Source organism: Cyrtonyx montezumae, unplaced genomic scaffold, assembly GCF_038088225.1.
Source record: "Cyrtonyx montezumae isolate F1298 unplaced genomic scaffold, pur_monq_1.0 scaffold_4, whole genome shotgun sequence".
NCBI classification, from domain to species: domain Eukaryota; kingdom Metazoa; phylum Chordata; class Aves; order Galliformes; family Odontophoridae; genus Cyrtonyx; species Cyrtonyx montezumae.
This window is the reverse complement of record NW_027072045.1, coordinates 20,715,513-20,730,503: the sequence shown is the minus strand read 5'-3', so window position 1 is coordinate 20,730,503 and position 14,991 is coordinate 20,715,513. Positions and strand designations below refer to the sequence as shown.

Sequence of the window (14,991 nt, the reverse complement as noted above, 5' to 3'; positions counted from 1 at the left end):
TCACACAGATCTCAAGTAAGCTTCAGTTTTTCTTCCAGAGGTCTCCCTGCCAGCTTGGCTTCCCCTGAGTGGACTGACTCCATGGCCCACATACACTTTCTCTCCAGTCCCAACAAGGAAATTTATTTGCAGCCAACCCAAATGGAGGTGGCTTTCAGAAATGCTGCAACAGCGCAGAAAATCTAAGAGAACACTTACAGAAAAGAACACTCCATAGTTTTAGGTAATTTCAAAAAAAATACAGTAAAATCATGTGACTTGGTACAAGCAGGCTGGACTGAGCAGATGCCACTGTGCTGGTTGGTCAGGACAGTGCCTTTTATCATCTAACCAGCTCACCAGAAGGAAGTGAGAGCACACATAACCAACATGTGCTACAGTTCAGGTAAGAAATATGTTCACAGACTTATATCCTACTTTTATAGCGATAACTCTGTCTTGAGAAAGTTACAGAGGTTCAGTATCGCTATCTTCTAACTTTCCTTAAGGTAAAATTGATACCACTGAAGCCCAATTCCTACCTCTTCCCTAAATCAATGCTGCATTCACAATATCAGTCAGCCCTCGCATTGTATCACCAGTGCACAATGCAAGAAAACAGATGTCTGTGTTCCACATACTGTCACACCCAGAGACACCACAAATTCTTCAGGACAATTAACAGCCACATCTTAAAAGCCTGCTATCAGTTTTGCTACTGTTAGTTAGAAAATAGAGACAAATACAGAAGAAGGGCTTTCTTATCACCATGTTTGGATATCATCATGAAAAAGACTACCTGAAGAAGACTGTGACGAGAAAGCTTGCTGGAAAGCTGCTACGAGAAACTGATAAAATTCTTCATGAAATGGAGTAAAATTGAATTTAAGTCAAAACTGAAACTTTTTCCCTTCAGTAACTCCAGAAGGGAAACCGACTGCACACAGTGAATTCTTTTACTAATTTTGGAGAAACAAGAGAGTCAGCAGAATGATTATAGGAGACACGGAGCTTTTTTCTTTCTGTAAGAAAGAAAACCAGCAAAGTTTCTCAGGCTACAGTCTAGAAATTTATCACTAACACCTGGAGCTTGGTATTTCCACAGTGCAGAAGTTTAATCTCACTTAGTTTTAACCAAATACTTAAAAACAATTTTGGTCTTTTAAAAGCTCATCCTATAACTATTATAAATCAAGTAGGAACATTAAAACTAAAGATAAACTAAAAACAACACAAACACCATGACACACCAAGAGCACGCAACTTTTCTGTCTTAACAATGGAACTTCTATTTTACATCAGTACGGGCAGTTACTGGCAACGACTTCTAAAGAAGTAATCCAGGCATTCACGTACGCTGAGTTTCACAAGACACGTTCCTAAGATGTAGACAGTTCTGCTTCCTCATGCCCTGCTACAGCTTTACTAACTGACATTTATAATCCACTCAGTTTCACAGGCCACATTTAGGAACCTTACAGTTACAAGAGAAAGTAAAGAAAATTTGCTTGAATATCACTACTGACACGTTTCTCTAAACTTGCAACTAGAGAAGGAACAAATACTTGATTTTCCCAGCTTGAACTCATTTACAGCATATATAGCCAAGTCTCTAGCTCCAAATGGCAATTTATGTTTCAACAACCAAGATTCATGCAACCGCCCCAAAGTCTGCTGGATCTGGGGAAGAGAGGAAAAAGAGCCTAGAAAACAACAGCAGAACCTCTCTAACCAGAGCAAAGTCCATATCTCCAGACGCAGCACCGCAGCTGGACTGCAGCAATACAATTGCCAGGACAAATTCTTCTGTTGAGGGCATACTAAGGCCTGCATTGCTGTTTGTATTCCCTCCCCTATGAAAATTAGAATCACACAAGACAGAAGCTGCAACTTTAAGCCACACACATTACAACTAAGAAATGCTGCTTTTGCCTTTGCTGACATTACAAGAGCTGGCTCCAGGTGGCATTCAGGTAGCAAAGTGCATCGTGTCATTCCATAAAAGCTGGGATGCACTACAAAGACAAAGAGCCTGAAAAATACCATCTGAGACAGAAAGGCAAGCAAACAAGTCCAGGAACCAAAACACAGATTCTCAAGTTGGGTTGCCCTTTCTGACATGAAGAGTTCATAAAGTCATCAATTACTCAACTTCAAAGGAAGCAGTCAGGAACAACAGCATCAGAAATGTCCTTACTGATAAGCATGCTCACTTAAATCATCATTTTAACCACCAACATGCAGCAAACATTTATCTTCACTTCCCCGTGTAACTGGCAGGATGACCCAGCCAATACCAGCCATGGGACTGCTGCAGGATGAAAAAGCAAAGTGTTTTAATGCCTGCAAATAGAAACGGGACAGTATTACCAGCACCATTTCTTTGTTGTAAGAAGCTGTCCTACAACAGCACAGGGCTCTTGAGAAAAATTTTCCCTTCTGAAATGCCTGTCTGTAGAGAACATATTTGACCAACTGCCTTTGTGTATCCCCATTGTGATCCATTTGGTTCTTCTCAATGGATCACCAAATGCCATGTGGAGCAGTACAGCCACTACCGATGCGGGATTACTGTTCTGACATACTAAATCTGACATGTAGTTATGTCTGGCTGTCTATACAACAATCCTACAAATAAACAGACCAGGCAACCCACTCAGCCACCTTCCCCACATAGTCTTGTTTCCTAACATAGGAAGCATCTGATATCAGTCTAAAGATCTGCTCTATCAAGTACTTGATGTAATTAACATAACAGGCTACACAACTTGGGTTATGCAGCACTACAAAACTCTTGGGAGCTTATAGTAGAAAGTATGCAGCATTGATCAGTAACTTTCTCAACTGTATTTCTTAAAAAGCAAGTCACACTCAGCTGACAGCCATCACCTACTCGCATCAGAACAAATTTTGGAAAACAAAACAGCACAGCTGCTTTGGTAGAATTTATAATTTATTGTTCAGAGCTTTCATGAGGAAAACACGTTGTTCAAGACATTACTGCCATTTCAAAAGCATTTCCACACCTAACCTATTTAACTTTTACCTTCCAAACACAACAGTAGTGATACTCAGTCTACAGATTAATAAGTCACAGCTGTTTTTACAAACCTAATCTGGATATGCAAGTAAATCTTCAAAGATAAGATGCCAATCTAAAACCAGAACTGGAATACACACCTCTGAATCCAGGCCCACAAACTTTTGAACATCGAGCAGCACTGACTACTGGGAAGACCTAGGCCACACTCACATTTCACAGCACTGCCACTCCACAAAGTCCAATCCCCCTGCCCCGTCCCATCCTAAAATCCACAGACATTCATCATCCTACTCAGCATATGGGAACAGTCATACACTGAACCACTAAGCAAATTATCAAATCAATTCTGCAATCTACTGTGAAATATGCTAAGAAAGCAGCATTAAGTCTTCCATTTCACCTTGCTACAGGCACATTAATGGCAGCAGTGGATGCAGACATGCTGCAGAACAAGGACAAAGCTGGGAAGCCAGAAGCTTACCCATGGTACTCAAAGAAATGTACCAGTGATGCCTGCCTACACTAGCATTGTGGACAGAATGTCAACATGCTGAAATTGACAAGGCAATAAGATAGTGGGCAGAACTAAGATAAAAAAATTCACTTTAAGCCAGTGGCTGTTCCCCTAGTCAATCACCAATACAAAGCATTAAGCCCATATGGAGATGGTGAAGCAAATGAACAAAGACACCAGAACAGAGCACAGAGGAACCAGGAGAATTTCACAACACAGGAGATGCACTGGGGCCTACTGCTTTGTTTCTGTCTGCCTTCTCAATGCTGCTCTACTATCAACATCAACTCCATAACAAAATAATCAGCTGACTCATCTGAAACACAGTCACTGGGGAAAAAAAGGCATTATTCTTCTGTATGAGCTCAATGAGCAGCGTTTGGGGTTCTCTGTTTATTTGTTTTGTGCATGAAACTGAAAGACAGACATATCCCTGAATTGGGATAGCTCATATTGGCTCAGTTGTTCTTGTTCCAGAAGGCGCTGGAAGGCACCTTTAGGCTGCTCTTTCCACATCCCAGAGATAAGCTGACAACAGTCATAGTGTTCGGCACAACATTTGGGTACCAGGCATCAACTGTTCTCGTATAAGAACAGAGCCTGGTAGACAAGAACAAGAAAAACCGACAGGACTTCCAGCTGTTACAACTAATCTGTTCCTGAAACTGGAGGAGACAGTAACACTTCCCATGACTCAGGAGCTCTGCAATGATGTGTCATCTTTATTTTTTAATTTTGTATCCCAGGAACTCTTACAGTGATCTCTATGAAAAAAAAAGTTTGCCTTACTGAAATAAGGGTACCGTACTTCTACTTGAGCTGCAATCCAGAAGAGCAGAATGTCTGCTAATTGTTAGGAGAAACGTGAAGAGTATCCAACAATATGATTGCTTTTATTGTTTAAATCTGAAAGACTCCAGATGCAAGACAGACATTGTGAACACATTATCCCTACCTTGCTAGAGAAATAATGGCTGGTAACATCCCTTAGAAATTAATGGAAAACATGATGAAAGCCAGACAGATTTCTTAAAACATCACCCTTTGGGGCTCATATTTCTGTACCACTCTCAACATTCAAAGTCCTCAGTTTGAAGAATGTAACTAGCACAACTCCCTCCAACATAAACTCTACAAGACAAACCTCAGAGCAAACACAATTCGCATGACCAAACTTGCAGCACTCTATGATAGAGTGACAGTTTCAGCAGACAAAGGAAAGGTAAGTCATGTCATCTACATGAACTTGTGCAAAGCCTTCCACAAGAGGTGCATTTTAGCAGTGGCAACAGCAGGCCACCTGCATGGGTACAGATTTTTATGAGCACAGCACATGTAGCACTTAGGGACATGGTGGTGATGAGTTGACAGCTGACCACAATCACAGGACTTCACTTTTAAGACAGATCTTATAAAAGTCAATTAAAGAAAGATGATCAAACTAGGCTTTGAGTTGAATGTCTGATTAAAATTCCATATATTCCTCTAGAAAATGTGCAGGTAAAGAACTTAAGTCACCTGAAAATGAAGTTGTGAAAATACAAAAAAAAAAAAGACTTCAGAAATCTTGAAACTTGTTCTCAAAATCCTTCATCAAAATGGAAAGCAAATCTGTCAATATAACAAAACATATGAAATTAATTGCCATAAATTGAGCTTCCCATAACTTAAGTTCCACTCTGAATGCTGATACAACTTGAAACATAGCTTTACGAAACTCACATTTTTGATGACTATTTGCATGACAAGCTTTTTTATTTATTTATTTATTTTACAGCTTTCTCACAAGTTTCCTTGGTGAATAATACAGAGGTATTTCATCAAACATAAGTTATTAGAGTCTATTGCACGTCAACCATTTCTGGGGGGCCTTTACTAGCCATACCAGATGTGCTGACAAGAGTTAATGAAAATCACTATATCATTTTCATTGCTTCTTCTAAATCAAGAGATTTAGCTGCGCCTTTTAGTGACACCAGAGCAGTTATTTCTTCAGTGACGTTATAGTCATTATCAATAACTAATGAAAAAGGCAAGCTGAGTCACACCTGTAGCATCAGTACTTTCAACTACTGTCAAAGCACAAGATTTGAAATTGGCAGTTTTACTCTCCAAGTTTCTTACAATGGACTTCCCTAATTCTTCAACCCACCTGGCTATAGTCTGGTGAGACAAACTGATTTTAGAAAACCCCATTTTGAGGGGGAAGGGGTTTTTGTTGTTTTTGTTTTTAAAATCAGGACATACTATATCCACCACGCTTTCCAAAGTAAATTCATTATCAGGAAACAGTTTTGATTATTTTCTTTTTTACAATCAGATTTGTACCTATGTAACTTTTTGTACCTATGTTTCAGAGTCCATTTGAATCTTAATGTTTTTCCCAAAGATTTTGTTGAGAGGACTAACATTTTCTCAGTTCTGCTATCTTGTCTTCAAAAAGCATTCCTTAATATGCACCTGACCTGACAGCATGTTTATAAAATTTAAAAAGCTTATCTGCCATCGTTCAGAACTGACAGTTTCCTTACAAATTAAGCATTCTGTCATACTATTTGCCTTGACAAAGAGCACTCATCTGTCTATTTCTCACTGAATGCTCTTCCTTTGTCCATGATTTTTCCTTCTCTGGATTCTGTTTTCATCTGACATACCATGAGGTGGGTTGAAATATTACTACTGACAATCACTGCATTTTTCTCAAAAAGCAGAGTCTGAAGTGACTGAGTAATCATGCCAGGCCCAAGAGGTGGAGTTAGCAGTGCACTGAACCCTCCCCTTCCCCCAGTTCCAGCCCAGAAAGTACCCATTGCACAACGATTGTGTGGTTGTTGCTGAAAAACAGATGCACACCAGGGGCAAAGCCATCACCATGATGGCACGGGCTGCACTGAGAGCTACACCCTGCCACAGGTCAGACACACCTGGACTATATAGTATTGCATCGTAATGATTCCACACACACAAAAAAAAGAGGCATTAATTCCAGAGCAATTAGCAAATAATTTTAACTACTGACACTGAGGAGAGGTACAACTCAACTACGTACTGAGTTTTACCACGTCCATTCTACTTCTGGTTTGCTGACTTCAGGTTCACTAAAGTAGTAAGTGAACAGGGAAACCTTCTGTTCTGACATACAGAAGCAATTAGAGGAAGTACACCAAATAAAAAGACATCTCCGACCTAGTTTAGGAGGAATTTGCCCGAAGTATTTGATGGCTGAAGCTGGGAAGCAGAAAGAGAAGGAAAAGTCATGAGTAAACTGAGTCAAATAGTCAGTAGCATTCTGAACACAAACAAGTGAAAAAGAGTAGAAAAAGGAAGCTGTCAGCTTTGTATTAGTATTGGAGAATCACACATAGCAAGAATACAAGATAAGGCTTTCAGTGCTTTAGAAGATAAGGTCAATATAAAATAATCCCTGTCCCTGGAAATTAAAAATCAGACTGATCATACTAGGAAAAATGAAGTCAACACTACACACTTAGGATAGTTCAATGAATGGCTCTTTAATTCCTTAGAAATGTCTTTATTAAAGCCATTACAGTTTCACCTAAGTAGAAGGTTAGCTACCTGTAGTAACTTCTCTGGTACAGACACAAATAAAAGTTGTATTTGCCCTTTTTTCTTAACAGAAAACTCATATTAGGAAACAAATATACGCCAGTCATTCTCGCCAGGAGTTCATTCATGTCAGGGAGCAAAGCCTGTTAGAACAAGTAGCTGACCAGAACTCCTTAGCTACTTTCTACTGCCTCTCCTGTGAGCAGATACATACCCATTTGCTATAACATTAACATTAGGGGGACAAAAGTCCCAGTCCCAAATTTAAGTAATAATGCAACTTGATTTTTTTTTTTTACTATTATTATTATTTTTAATTTCCCTTGCAATGGAAGGTACTGAATTCTCATCAAAATAAGCACTCTATTTAAGAACCCAGGGCAATAATTTTCTTTATCTTTAGTTATCCATCACACATAAAACATACTTCACACAAAAAGTTTCAAAAACAAAATGGTTCCTTCACTTGCAGAACCACTTTGTATTGCAGCTGTAGGTCACAACTCGCAGAAAGGCAGGAAGCCACCAACTTTCTCTGCTGACACATCTACTCTTCTTCAACAAACAACATCCTAACCTTTTATGCATACTGCAGCTTTCTTCCACTTCCAGGAATATCATTTGTTCTCAACTTCAGTTACTTTTCAGCCAAAAAGGATAGCCCTTCATTTTCTTTTTTTCCACAGAGAAAAACAGGAGATGGATTATAGTAATATGCACTGAAAGAATTACTAACATATAATTTGTTCAGTTGTTTTTTGTTTTTTTTTTTCCCTTAAGCATTCCTTGCTTTGGGTACAACGTGCAGTCTGTTCATACTGGCATAACATTTCTTAGGCTGTATGAATGCCTCTATAAATATTACCAATCTAAACAAGATCAAAGTATCTCAGTTAAAAGCAACAAGCACGCTGAGAAGCATTGGCAGTTATGTGCAATACTAGTTATGCCCACTATTTGCTCTGCTTTAACAATGACGTGATGACATCACAGACAAAACATGGAGCTGAATCCTTAAGAGATTGAATTTTTTCCTTCCCACCCCTCACCTCCCTTAAGTAACAGGGCTTGCGTTTCAAAGCCCAGGAGGAATGCTCATTCCTAAAAATGCCCTCCCAGCACCACAAAATTCAACTTATGGGGGTCGTTAAAAAAATATTTTACAGTGTTCAGAGACCTCATGCAAAGCCAACTCTCTGTTGCTGCCCTGCCCCAAGCCCAGGAGCACCTCACTTAATGTGCCAGCCAGGACAACTGTGGGCATATAGGCCACAGGAGAAAATAGTTCTCTGTGGCCGCATAGATAGCTCAGCTGTGGTACGACAACTATGCTCCCTACCAACTGACTTTCTGGTAAAAAGGCACTTGTGTGACTTTCAGAAAAAGGGGGTAGCACCTAAGCCTCTAACACACAACGCTAGAAAACATTAGAGAAGTGACAAAAGAGCATTTACCAAACATCTCCCACATCCATCCACTACCACTTCTTCAGGAGACCGTGTGTCTGGGCCAGAAGAGATAGAAATAAGTGGAGTTTAAGGAGATGCAGCAGGTGGGTTTGCACAGCACCCTGCCCTCACTACCACAAGGCAAAGAGAAAAAAAAATTCTCTAGTCTGCTCAGGCAGGCCTCAAAACACTCCAGTCTTTCCCCCAGTAGACAGCACTCAGACAGAGTCATGAGAAACCCTTAATTGTTTCACTGGAAGTCTCGCGTCCTCCCTGGGGGAAAGAGGATAAACAAGCTGTCCACCTCACACAGGGCACGCCAAGAACAACACGGTGCAGCAGGTCACACCAGCACAGGCCAGGCAGCAATGCTGCAAAAACATTTTGCAAAGCCACCTCACTGCTTTCTGAGGATCCTCCCACTAACTCCCTATCCATTTGTTTCAAATGACAAGAGCTTTGCAAGTGAACCTTCTTCCTCTCCAGGCTGGCCACGCACACGCTAGATTAACTTAACAGGCAGCATAAAAAGTGTTTTTCTTTTTTAATCCTTTATTATATACCATTTTCAATCACTGCACTCCCTTTTTCATATAATGCTAAGCCATTCCCTGAACACTATTTAACAACAAATGATTGAGAGGAAAAGAGTAACAAGAGAATCACCTCCATATCCCAACGATCAGAAACTTGCTCTCACCTAAGCAACCAAAATGCAGCATCTCTGATGTCTTCCATCAGAAGCAAGTAACTTGAGGCTACTCCATTTATCCTTTATTCCAGAGGTCCCCAGATGTCAAAATACATGCTGCAGCACCAGTCTTATACCCCAAAGCAAGAGCAGACAGCTCTACTAAGCAGAACAAAAGATGCTCTTTCAGAAATACTGACATTCACAGCATTCAGCTGCCTCTGAACACCACGCTTTACCCTGCTTCCTGTGGCTGCATCCTTCCAGAGAGGCAGAAATATCAAACGTTTAGTCTTCCAGCAACAGAACAAAAGCTTTTAAAACAGTAACAAGATTTTAAAACAGTAACAAGGAAAGGGATTTGGGGCCAGAGAAACATGTTAGATTTTGTATACTACCAAGCTGTCTGAACCAATCAAGACAAAAACAGAAAAATCAACCCACAAAAGCAAGCCAACTGCTCACCAGCACACTCTGAAAATGCCTGAACATATGAGGGCCAACAGAAGAGCTCCAGCTCCCTTGGTGAGCTTCAGCACAGGTCTTCAGAGGGAAGACCACTTGCTCAGTTTATCAGAAGCACCTGACTGACAGCATACAGGTTCTGCCAATGCCAGTACAATACTCAACAACACCTACAAGCCTTACATCCTTGTCTTTGACATTCAGGTTCAAATTCACAACAGAGACTTTAAAAATAAATAAAGAAAGAAAAAATAAAGCTTTCTTTCAGCTTCTACACAGAGTTCAGAAAAGACAACGATGCAGAAACAGTTCTCAGGAAGAAAAGTACATCAGCAGACACCCTGGGTAAGAACGGAAATTCACCCATCATATACGAGGCTTACAAGAAAAGAGAAACTACCGTTCTCTTGCTCCCCAAAAGGACAAGTTACAGGAAACAGTAACAAAAAACAAGTGCTGGTGCCCCCTTACAAACATGTACTGAGGCACCATTTGAGCTGCACAGGAAAATAAACTTTTATATCCTGCCAAGAGGCTCAAGTTTGGATGCATTTCATCACATATTCTGCCTCTTTTATTTTCCATCTGTCTAAGCTTTCTGCATTATGTGGTAACAGAAGTGTGAAAAACCAGGCAGAACTAGAGCACTCTCCTCTCAAAGATGGGCTTCATATCAAAGACTTGGGTCAGACTAGTAAGCAAGGTCAGCAGGAGCCTGGCCATTCCAACCAGTGGCTTCAGCTGCAAACAGCAGAATCCCTTGCTCTGTCAATTTTTGAGGATCACTACTTTCTACAGTTTAATCTTTTGCTGTAATTCTCACCTGTGCCACATTTAAGCAGAATTAACAGTGACTTTCCAGCTCATTGACCATACTGAAGACAGGTTTTGTTCAGGAATCCAGAGGAACTCACTCACAATGAAAAATAATTTAAATACAATTGTAGTCAATTAAAACTGTTTCAAAATGAAGCTGTGCAAAACCAGAATACTCTGCTTTTTTTTTTTTTCCTTCTCCATTTATTGAGGGGAAAAACAGATCTCAGTACTTTTATGAAATACCAATTATTCAGCTAAACCCATATATAACAAAACTTGATCAGCTTTACTCCGGAGATATGAGACACTGTTCCTCACCTTTCCTTTACTGGAGAATTTTGGCTGAGCGTGAGTCAAAGGGTCAAGGAGAAAGATGCAGTTCCAGAAATACATGCTGGAAGGCTGCAGCAGTCCCCTCAAGCAAGCTAACAACAAAACATCTAAAGACTAGGGCTCTTCTGTAGAGCTTGTAAGATTAGCAAGGAAGATTCCTACTTTGGAAGTGCAGTTAGAAATCATCTACAAACAAGCTCTCAACTCCTTTAGCTGCTGCTCCCACAGCAACTTTCTGCAACATTTACTCCTTATTTCAGTGAAAAAGCTCAACAAAGGGACACAACAGTCATGGTGTATTCACAGATCTTGTGAATTACAGCCTGTTAGTAGCTTTCAAAACATGCCACAAACACTGAAGTACAGAGGCCTCTTTTACCAGAACTGAGAAGTTTTGACCCAGGAAGCTACACTGCAAGGCAGCATGGCACAGAAAGTCCACGAGTAAAAACATTCTTGGATCACATGTAAGCTAGGCATAATCTCTCGACTGTTCCTGAAGACCACATTTTACCATACCCCATTCAAGTGTTGGGTTTTTTTGTTTGTTTGTTTTTTGCAGAAGCTGAGAAATCATAAAGTAAGGATTTGTAAAAGCATCTTTAACAATAACTCTGAACTCCACTTCTCCCACACACACACCAATGGAATTTCTAATGTAACAGTGAGATTAGAACAAGAACACAATTTATCCATGTTCAGCACTGCTCAAACCACGCCTAACACAATGAGAAACTTGTCCAGTTGACACTATTACTCTTCTCACAAGTCTGTCAGCACAACACCCATTTACTGGTAACAGCTGGCCTGTAGACACACAGCACAACTTAATGAACTGAATGTAACTACCCTCAGAGAAAAATCAAAGTCAGATTCAAGACATGAGATGCTGAAAGGGATCAAAAAGATAATTCCTCAGTTACTCACTGGAAGAAGTTTGTTACACACTAACTTCAAAGATTAACAATGTTTGTGTTTAGACATGAAAAATTCAAAGCACACCACGTCAGCCTTTCTGCTACTAAGGACAGAGCTGCATCTTCAACACTGAAGCAAGTGCCCCCATCTGACTGCATTTTGGTGCTAGAGCGAGAGAACTCCAGATCTTCATACACATTATGCCTAAATCTGGAAAAAGGTATATCAGAGCATAAGGTATCTCAGATATATACAAGAGCATATCTGACGGATACATTGCTCAGCACTCACTAAAGACTTTTTTTATATTAATTTATTCTTTTAGGACTCAGGCAGGGAAGGAAGGAGATTCGAAGCAGGAAAGCAGCATAAGATAAATTATTTCACACTGTGCTAAATGCAAAGTAAAACCTGCACTAACACCCAGAGATAAGAATTAAGGCTTCTTCTAATTTAGTATCCTTACTTTACTGAGGGAATAGGAGATAACACTTGAACACAAATGAACCAAATTGGATCACTTTGCACTGAGTAAGAATGATACAAGGCACAAACTAGACGAAGAATATCGGCTTTCAGTGACTTTGATTTATTTCTAAATCCTATCCTTTGGCGAAGCCTTGCCAATCCAAGAGTGAGACCATTGATTAAAACAAACAAACAAAAAAACACTTAACCAACATACACATTGTTTTCCAGCAGACACACTTCCAAACTTTTGGGAGGTTCGTCCTAAATTCTGTTTTTTTTTTACTAGTACTGCAATTTTGATCATAAAAATCCACTAAAGACAGGCAACTCCACCATGTTCATATCCATACATTCAACTTCTTACTCCCAAGAACACAGCTAAAAGCGCCTTATAAGCACTCTCTTCCTGCATCATTAGCTAGTGGATAAAGAATTCAATTCCATAAACACAGGTGACCTGAATTAAAAAAAAATGCACAGAAGACGCAAAATAGCTTTCCCCCATACCTTATTTCCTCTTCATAATCAATAGCCCAGAATTCCTAGTTGACTTCACTCCCAAAGAAAACCTCTGCCAAACAGATAAGTGCTGCTATCTCAAATAACCATCCGTACCTCAGTTATCTACAGTCTCACACATACATTGTTAGCATAAAGTTGCTCAGGAAGTCACGCGCTTTGCTCACTGGCAGAGGAAAGAAAATCATCACCCCCATTGAGCATTTATCAGTAAGATACTGGGCATATCTTTTCACCCTCAAAGGACTTGCGTTTTGTCCAAGGGATCACAAGTGTTATGATCCACGGGGAAAATAAGAAACCAAAAGCCAAACCGAAACAAAAAACAATACCGGAAAAAATTGATAACTGCCAAATATCTTAAAACATCCTCCTCACCACCCATTAAGGAAGAGACTACTAAGGAAAGGAAAATCCAACAGAAATAACTTACACTGCTAAGACTATTATTCAGAAAGGTTTCAAATGAAACTAAGAATAAAACGAGCACATGGGGTGTACTTGGCTATGTGCTTAACAGCTGTACGCAGACATTTCGAAAGTGCACAGCACTAATTCGATGCACGTACAGAGAAGAAAGGTCAGCACAGAATCAGAAGGGAAAAATAGCGTGTGTTTTGCCCTCTGCATAGCACCCAGCCCTCTCCCTACAGGCAGGTAAACTACAACAATCATTTCTCTCCTTAAAAAATAAAAAAGTTCAACACGCAGGGGAAAAATAACCCCGTCTCCGCACAAACCACGCACAACGCGTTGCGCCGAGCTCTGTCCTCAGCAGCACGGGAACACGCAGCCGGCTGCAGGCACTGAGCCCTAACGTCGGTTCTCGCACACCGGGTCGGACGGGACACCGTACCGGTGACCTTGAGGCAGCCCGGCACCCCGCTGCCAACCAGCGGCTCCCACGGCCCCGCCAGGCCCCGTTCCACTCGAAGCGCTCCCACCCGCAGGAACGGCCCCGCGCGGCGTCCCGAGGGAAGCGGCCGCCACGGGGAGGACAAAGGCGGCGCTCCGCACCCCCGGGCGCTCCTGAGTCCCCTCCGCAGCGCCGCGCACGCCCGGGGAAATGGCCGCCCACCGCTCCCGGACGCGGGGGAGCCACGCTCTCGCCCGCACTCGTGCACCGAAGGCGCAAAATGCCGGAATTCTAAGGGAGGACTCGGAGAGGGCGGCGGCCACGGGACGCGGCGCTGCCCCGGCCGGGGCTCGGACTCACCCGGGCGGCAGCCGCTCGCCAAGTTTCACCAAGTTGCAAGGAGAGCGAAGCGACGTGCAGCGCGCTACACAGCCCTTCCGCCGCCTCGCTTAGTCCATGGGCGCCTCCGCACCCTCACCCTTACAGCCACCGAGCTGCCGGGCGCCGAGCAGCGCGGAAATGCACCGCCAGGCCACGCCTCGCGCCCAGCCACGCAGCCGCTCCACACAAAGAGGACGCGCAGCACAGAGCTGTGTTCCCGTCCTCGCTGCTGCATCGGGCTCCCCCTGATCCCTACAGCCACCCCTATGCTGCCGGAGTGCCCCCGGGCCTGGGTGGGGCGCTGAGTTCCGGCGGCCCCACCCCAGCGCGGGAACGGCCGCCTGGCAGCTGTGCGGCGCGGCTCAGCTGGCGGAAGCCCATGCTCAGCCTGACTATCGTTATTATTTCAGACGGGCGAGCAAGTGGCAGCTCCCAGCTGAGGCAGTCACTCCTAGTTTCGTGTGCGTGTCCTCGAGCGCAGCTCTCCCTGGGCAGCACAGCTGCCTGCTGCTTAACTCAGCTTTTCCTGCCCCGGCTGTGTTTTCCATCCTGTTCTCCCAAATTACGAGAGAAAGGCATTCCTGGCCTCCATACTGCTCCTGAATAGATGGAAAACGCTAAGACCTGCTTTGTAAAAGGGCCTCAGGAAGTAAGCTGGATGTGAGGGAGGGCATGCATTGAATAACAGCCGGAAAGCTGAGGACGGGACGGGAAACAAAGGCTTTCCTCTGGAGCAGCTCTTTGTACCCCACTTTCTAGCTTAGCTCCTGACTTCCACATGCTTCTCCTGTTCTCTTCTTCATGCTTTGAGATCACTCAAGGAGAGGCCTGTGTCACCTTTGCTCCCTTCCTCATACATAGAACAAAATTATTTTCTTCAGTGCTTCTCAAACTAGAGAAATACAGTGCTGTCCAGAAGGGTGAGGGAAAAGGATAGTGGTTTATCTCCAGAAGCATTACTACAGCCCTCGTATTCTTCACATTTTT

At 42.3% G+C, this 14,991-nt stretch overlaps 1 protein-coding gene across 1 annotated transcript in view; it reads right to left on the bottom strand.

Moving 5' to 3' along the window:
- Positions 1-14,266, bottom strand: part of TSPAN14 (tetraspanin 14) — a 197,389-nt gene extending 183,123 nt beyond the window's left edge. The window contains exon 1 of the mRNA XM_065747003.1: positions 13,984-14,266. The gene's annotated coding sequence lies outside the window, so the exon portion shown is untranslated. The remainder of the gene's footprint in view (positions 1-13,983) is intronic.
- Between the last annotated feature and the right edge of the window lie 725 nt (positions 14,267-14,991).